Below are 8251 nucleotides of genomic sequence, written 5' to 3'. Positions count from 1 at the left end.
ATAAAAGCCACTAGAGCCAGCAGCTTGTAGAATCTCATTATCAAGGTAATAAAATGATCATTGCTGTGACCCACGGTGCCAGGGCTCAATTACAGAGTTCCTATGTGTGTGAGAGGGCACAAGTGTGTGCAGACATATTTCATTACAGGGGGCTACTGATATTACACAGCACTTGTAGCACAGGATCAAACAAGCTTAATTCACTAAATAGAAATTGCTGTTGATACAGAGTTCAAGGAAGAAGGAGTTCCGGATGGGGTCTGCAAAGAAAGATGGAGTTTTAATACTATAAATTTGTTCTCTGCTTCTTAAGTCACTTTTTCATACAAGTGGCATGCCAGATCAACCAACTTCTGGATCTGCAGTGTTGCATTTTAATGAGCTAATTTGTAAGTTGATTTTAATGAGTTCATTTAAATTCCTGAGCTGAAGATTAACCTCTGCAGGTACAGTTCTCTCACTCCTTCAGTTTTATAATACAAGGCTTTAAACAGTGCAATTGGTTTCTTCCTCTTAAGGGATTTACTCACAAGGTGATATATCAAACTACAGTTAAATCTTTAGGGGAATGCACCTGCTTCAGCACCTCTCTGCAATGTATTTCCTCCAGTCTCTCCAAGATGACCAGCACAGCTACAATCAGCAGCAAAACCTGGTGTTATTCTTGAGCTCTGAATTTCACACACTGAGCTAGTGGGATTTGCAGACTGTGCCTTGGGTTTGAGGAATGAGATTTGTCACACTAGGACAGTTTTCTTATATCTATTTATTGTGCCTTAATAAGCAGCATCAGTTCTGCAGAATTTCTGCACAAGTTTTTTGTGTGAGTGTGTGAGAACCATGCACATGTTAAAGCTGAGCACAGAATACACAGATACCATCTATGATTAGGGACAGTTCTTGTTAGCAGAGCATGTACAGGACGTTCACAATCAAAAACTAAAAATAAGCATTGTCTGGGGCCAGTCAGGAGGATCACATATCACAAGCCATAGTATTACTGAAACCTTTCAAAGACTTAAAGTGGTACAAGTGCATCCTCCTAGAAAGATAATCTGCTTTGGATTTAGAAACCTCAACACTGGAGGATGCACTACAGCTGCTGTTCAGCTGGTTAGTTATTCTTGTTACCTGTTTCCCATATCTGATCTGCAATTAGCTACTTCAGCTGCTGCATGCCAGCCTGCTGCCTTAAAGAGCTGTCTGCAGCCAGATGTCTGCTTTCAAGTAGCTGTCTTGTTCAGCACCCTAGAAAACAAAGTTGCTGTGCAAGATTCAAGTCTGTGTTCTGCAAAATGAGTTGTATTTGGTTTGGAAGGGCTGGGCCAGGTGAATAGTTGTGAAGAAATGACCATGATGGTAACTGCTGGGATATAAAGCTGTCATGGCTAGATTGTTCTTTGACTCTAAAGCCAGCTGATGCCCTCCAACTGGATGGATGTAATCACAGAAGGACAGAAAAACACCTTTAAGATCATCGAGTCCAGCTGTTATCCCAGCACTGCCAAGCCCACCACTCAACCCAAGTGCCACATCTACAAATCTTGTAAATCCCTCCAGGGTTGGTGACTCCATTTCCCAGGACAGCCTGTTCCAATGCTTCACAACCCTTCTGGTGAATAAATCTTTCCAAATATCCAATCTAAACCTCCTGGCACAATTTGAGGACATTTCCTCTTGTTCTGTCACTGGTAACTTGAAGGAAGAGACCAACACCCAAACACAAGCAGAGAGGCAAAGATGTGACTTCAAAGTAGTGTTGAAATCAGACCAACATGATGCCTTCCATTTTAAAAATCCTGGTTCACAGAAGAAAAGGGCTTCCCAAACTGTTCTTAAAGAATATGTTCCATTGGCTTTAGGTTAGAAAGCAGAATTAAACCTTCTCAGGTGTGGAATGAGAGCAGACAGCAGCAGTTCTTACAGTACTCACTGACATTCCTGGTACACAAAACTGTAAGTCACCTGCCAGAGAGCAGGAATGGACTGACAAAGGTAAATTCTTACATTAATCTGTCACACTGAGCACTTTCATATATTCACTACCAGCTGAAACTCCCACTCTTCTGGCTAGCTGCTCCTGTCCCACTACAAAGGAATGGATCTATTGGTATCAGAGGGAGAGGATGATAACAAACAGAAGTTACAATCCATATCTGATCAAAAATACCACATCCACAGGGACATAAAACACCTAAACACCCACATCTCCTCTCATCTGTCTGCCGTGTGTGCCAAGCTTCCAGACAAGGTCCTGGTCCCCAGCAAAGCAGAACTTGGTGCTGTGCAGAAGGGACAGAAGCAAGAATAACACCTCCCAGACAACCTGCACAGCACACTGGCTGCACAGCACAGGCTTCCCCTGCACATAGCCCAAGACTGCAGAGCTGCAATTTCTCTTGCATCACCTCCAGAATGTGAGCAGTGTTTGAGGGTTCTAGTGGTAGTTTGGAATTGAGAAGCAGTTCCCATACACAGCAAGCTGTGGCAAACCCCTAATGTGACACCAGTGTGATGAGGCTAGAAGAAAGGAACTAAACAAGCAGCCCAAAACAGGAGGAAGGAATATTTACATCATTCAGGCTCTAGCTGCCACTTTAACTTCCCTCTCTTCAACACCTCCCTGGCATCTGCAAGCTGCTGCAAGAAAAGTGATGGGAATCTGAGCAGAAAGCTCTGTCACACCTTGTCCCTGTGCAAAAATTCAAATATAGCCTTTTAAGCAGGCAGCATCTATGCATGCTCTAACCACTGACAGCATAAAGCTGTGCACAGCGCTTGGATTTGGGCTCTGAAATTCATATCCCACCTCAGCTCATCCCAGCTCAGGAAGCACAGCCTGGAGAATGCAGTACCAGCTTCTCCTTAGCCCTTGCACTACAGGGAGGAAATAGTGGGAGCTTAGGGTCAGAAGCATGGAGGATGCATTTGTTGTGTGTTTAAGCCGTGTTGCTGAAGATGTTTTGCTCTGCTTTGCATGTGTGTCTGTTCCAGATGGTTTTCCTTGTGTTTAAAAGAAATAGGCATACTTAAAATCGACTTTACAAAACCTCAGCAAATTAACACACTGATCTTTTCCAGACAATTCTTCAAAAGAATGTTCTGCAAATGCCTCCTCATAGCATGCAAAGATTTAGATACGCTGGAAACTGGCTCCGCAAAGGATGCTCTCTAACAAGGGGAATTTAAGCACTGAAACCAGTTCAATTTGCTGCTTTTTGATTTTAATATAAAAAGAAATATTTTCTGCAAGGAAAGACTCAGCTATCATCACCAGATCCCTAGCACAGACTTCAGAGGCTAGACCAGTTCACAGATAAGCACTTTTCATAAACATGACACATCTCTTGGCTTACAGAGGTTCTGGAGAAGGAAAGAACAGGCTGTGCTGACATCTGGTGGCTTTCTCTGCAGGCAAAGAGTTCATAGCAATGGGTCTTCGCTTTTCACTGCCTTTTTTTTTCCTTTCTTTTTTTTTTTTTTTCTCCTGATGTAACTCCTTCATTTCCTTACAAGATTCAAACCATTATGATAAAAACATTTTTGTTTCCACTGACTGGGGGACAGTGCTGTCCTCCAGTGCAAGTCTTCATGCAAAGCAAGAAAAGAGGCTTTGTTCTGCACTATTGGTTACAGTCTAGGAAAAGTCTCCATATCAAAGCATATTTTTTCATGAACAAATTTTAAAAAGTGTAAATTCAGTGCCACAGGAAACGCTGCTATTGCATATCAGATGAGGTGCAAACCTCACCATTAAGGCACTGCACATCAGCAGAAGTGGCAGTAAGAAGCAAAGGGAAGTGGTTGGGGAAACCTTCGAAGCTGTGTCCGTTTCTCTGACTCAACAGGAAATGGGGAGTAGAGAAAAGTCAATATCCTGATAAAATAGAAAGCAACAAAAGTTGTCTACTGGGCGTTTCTTGACTCATTGATCACTTGCAAATCTGTGCCAAGCAGTTCTATGGAAAGGAAGCAATGGAAGGGGGATCAGTTACCAACCAGGAAGCCTGAGCTCGGTCCAAGCTGTTCAGTAAACAAAAGTGTGCATTTGCCTCAGGCATTTGTAATGCCTCCAGGCATCTGCCCACACTGTATCTGGGATCCCATCAGACCAAGAATGAGCATCCCATGCTCTGGTTTTAGCTTCTTGATCTTTGGACACTCTGGATTTCTGTGGCTATTAGCTTCCAAGGACAGAGCCCATGATGTCCCATCATGGCTCTGGGAACTCTTGGACTGCTACCTGCAGGCTCATTTTGAAATAAGTGATCTGTCAGAGGATGTTAAATACTGCCAGGGAGTGAAAGAGAAACATCACAGCTTACACTATATTTCTGGATCACCTTTAAGTCACAATGTTTATATCAGATACAGCAGTTAACTGTAAAAGTGATGCTTATCAGATCTTTGAGTTGTCCTTTATGCCACTGGTCAACTCAGCTGTTCGTGTCAGCAGACTTTTCTTAACTCTTGCTTCTTCAAAAGGCAACATAACTACCTCTGGGCAGAAAAATAATTAAAACTGTTGGATGCAGAAAGCATAATGTGACAAAGCCAGAAAAAACAAGATGCTTATTGGAGTAGTTCATTAATTCAGTTCCAAAATTATGAAAAAGCACCATTTTTATACCTTTAGTTGTACAGAAAGCAGCACTGCTCTGGTATCTCTGCACCAAGAGTGTTGCACATGCAGATTTTGCTGTTTATTCAGTTACACTGTTACTTCTTCTATTTATGATAATTCCTTTCCAAATTTCCTTTCTTCTTCAGCTTTCACATCTTCTAATCAAAACTCCAGTCTCTCTGAAATTATTTTTTTCTCCAAGAAACAGCCAAGCCTGGCACACCATCCCAGGGTTCCAGTTTGACTGCCTTTCCCTGCTACAGTGTTATAACCCAGGAAAAATTTTATTTTATTTCAGAAGTTACTCCTCTCTGGATATTGTTCTTTTGTTTAACAAAAAAAAATGGTGAGTGGTTCCAAGAACATCACACTGTAACACAAATCCTTATTAACCCCACAATGCCTTAGACCACTGGCAAAGCAGAATGACTAACCCCACTACAGCTTAAGATTAAAAGCAGCTGTAAACCAATGCAGTTCATGATTTCTGCCAGGATAACAGACCACAGTACTAGCTCTGTGATTTCCTTCAACAGAAAGAGGATTTCAAAACAACATGGGCAAAGACATCTCAGTCTTTACTAATTTATTAGCCAGTGTTCAGAGACTTCATTCAGTACTCAACAATCCTGGAACCAAACATACTTTGATATAAGGCTGTATATCCCACCAAAAATATGCTGGAACAACGTCTTTCCTAACAAGTTTTCAGTTATTATCTGTGGTTTTGTGGGGTTTACTTGAAAGAAGCATTACTGAAAGTCACCAGAAAAATTTATAAATAAAATAAATAATAATAATAAAAAAAAAAAACCCACAGTAGAAAAACACTTTAGGAAGAAACCAGTTTACAAGTATGGCCATTGAGAGCATTACAAAAGGGTCCACTGTGCTGCTGGAGAAAGAAGCCAATGAAGTGCCATTGCCAGAGCAAACTGAGCCAAACAAAGCAGTAGTTTAACTCTTCCCTTGGAAAGATAAGTTAGTCTGGAGTGCCAGTTACATCATTCTTGAACATTTGCTGTAGAACATTTAGTTTTTCTCCCTGATGCTGTAGAATTGCTCTTCCACTGTACCACACTTGATGTGACACTGCAAGTTTGGAACTGTACAAGCCCAGAAAGGACAATTGTTAAAATGTGGTGACTCTTTCAAACACAAATGCTTTAGAGAAAAGGGATCACAAAACTAATCCAAATCTGTCTGGAAGGGCTGGAGACCAAATTCAGTCATGCTCAGTCTGAAAGCCTACATGTGCTGACATTTAGATGCCTTGGCAGGCCAGCCTGAGACACTGATGTCTCTGGTACAATATCTGTTCTTATAAAGTTACCTTTCTTATTGTAAATTTGGCTGAACAAAGATGAGATAGGCTGGAGTACAATGCATCACCTTGAACTGAGAAGATGAGCACCAATTCATATTAACCACATAAATCTGCAAACATGACAGACTGTAAGAAGGCTGAACGTGAGTCCATGTTTGGGGAGCAGGTACCAGCAACAGAGAGGCTGCCTGGACAGAAAGAGAAGGCAAGAGGTAAATTCTCCTCATAAATTCATCAGGGCATGCATAATGGCATCTACATCCCAGGAGAACATAGGTGACTTCAGTGACACAGGACTTCTGCTTTCAAGACAAAGATACAATAATTTAATCACAGTTGAGAAAGTGGTAGAGGTCTTTCTCTAGAGAATAAAACTCTGAAGCAAAGATGCTGGTGAGTAAAACAGCCTAAACCAGAGAGTTGTAAGGAAAGATGAAGAAAATGAGGGGGGAACAATACACAGAGAGTTCTTTGGCCCTACATCTAAAATAAAGGGAAATTTTACTTAGATAATTTAGAAACCACACATGTCAATAAAAACAATAATCAAAGCTCTAGGAAATGGTAGGGTTACTCCTCCAGAAAGTTTCATGGATATAGCATTGTCAGCTCTCACCCAGAGCTCAGCATAGATGTGTAGGTCTAAAGCATTTGCAGGTGAGGTCTCATTCAATTTAGTAGAGCCTGTGCCCAAAAAGCCTGCTAAGGCAGAGCCAGCATCATTCCTATTTCACTGAAGGGAGGCTTAAAGGCACAGTGTCCCATGTTGGTACCCCCTAAAAAGTATCTCATAAGTGATGTCTACCTAAAAGTACTTTATTGGATGCATGCTTATTTTCTATTATTCTTAATTTGGTCTATGTAGTAGGAAAGCCCAGCATTACGAAGAACAAACACAGAGCAACAGAGCATTTGGCTCATGGAAAGCATAAAGGAATCAATTCCAGTCTTGAAGACATGTGGCTCACAGGCTGGGCCTCTCCTCACAAAAAATGCAATCATTCAGGTTTTATTCTTAAAACTGAAACCATGAGCTTTCACTCCACTTGGAAAAATGCCCAAGTCCTACTTAGGCACGCTGATGTCCTGGCAGAACTCGAGCTGCTACCCCTATGTGAAGGTGTCTCCATGAAGTAAAGCTAGAAACAGGCAAGCTGCTCTGTGGACACAAAAGCTTCCCAACAGACACTTGTCCCTTTCAGCATGCTAAAGAGGGCTGGAAGAGAGCATAATGGAAAGCATTCAGCACTGAAAAGCATGAAACACTGGCCAGTCTGCACTATTTAAACAAAAGAGACCAAACATAAAATGAGAGAAGTAAAGCTGTGGCTTGAAATAAAGAGATTCTCTTCTCAAGTACTTTAAAATACCCAGTGATTTGGTCATAAAATATTTAATTTTATTTGAAGGAGGTTTCACTTCATTTTCATTAGAAGTTGGTACTGTGATGGGATCACCTTGTGCATTCTATAATTTCCATATGCAGTTACTGTCTGCTGTGGGATCACACCAAGAACGTGTGTCACGGGGTCAGGGATGGCACTGCCTGAGGCTCAAGAGTCAAGCACAGCAAAAAGAAAAGGAAAAGTCATTTATGTCCCCCAGTTTTTCTGCTCTCAGCCTTAGCATATTGACAGAAGTTAATTTCTATAGGAAGGGAATTGCACTGTTTGCAAAGAAATCCTCTAGGATTTATTGATCTTTAAGAAAAATCTCATTAAGCAGAATAAGGAAAATTTACAACAGGTATGGGAAAACAAAACAATCTCTTGGGATATTCACCAGGCCGAAACAGGATTAGCTCTGTAGTTTCTGTAATCTTCCTCACAGAAGAATGCTAATTCCGTCTCATTTGCTAGAACGAATAAAAAATTAAATATTTAGCACACCAGTGAATGAACCACCAACAGCCAGCTATCTTAGAACACAATTAGCAACTTTATGGTCAAAGACAATTATAAATCACCACCCACTTTTTTTTCTTCCTCATCATATTTTTGAAAAAGGTTGCCAGTATGAAAGATGTCCTTAAACCTCAATAAAAAACACCCCAAACAAATAAAACCACCAAGAAGATGAATGTATAGAAGTAAATATGTGCACAAGACCCCTCAAGATTTGTTTAACACAGTCTTCAGAATTGTTTGTAAAAGCATTCAGCAAATTAAGTGATGGCATTTCTAACACCTTCAAATGCTAGGAAAGTAATGAAGCATGATGCACTCTTTTTTTGTGCATTTTTCTGTTAGGAAAGGGAGAAAGAAACTACTTCTTCCCATTAAATTAGCCTGTAGGTATAA

At 40.9% G+C, this 8251-nt stretch overlaps 1 protein-coding gene across 4 annotated transcripts in view; it reads right to left on the bottom strand.

Annotated features, from left to right (window-relative positions):
- The window catches only part of C7H2orf76 (chromosome 7 C2orf76 homolog), a 52043-nt gene that overhangs the window by 33899 nt on the left and 9893 nt on the right, over nt 1–8251 (bottom strand). The window lies entirely within an intron of this gene.

This window comes from Vidua chalybeata, chromosome 7 (genome assembly GCF_026979565.1).
Source record: "Vidua chalybeata isolate OUT-0048 chromosome 7, bVidCha1 merged haplotype, whole genome shotgun sequence".
Lineage (NCBI taxonomy): Eukaryota > Metazoa > Chordata > Aves > Passeriformes > Viduidae > Vidua > Vidua chalybeata.
This window is presented reverse-complemented; position numbering and strand designations above follow the sequence as displayed.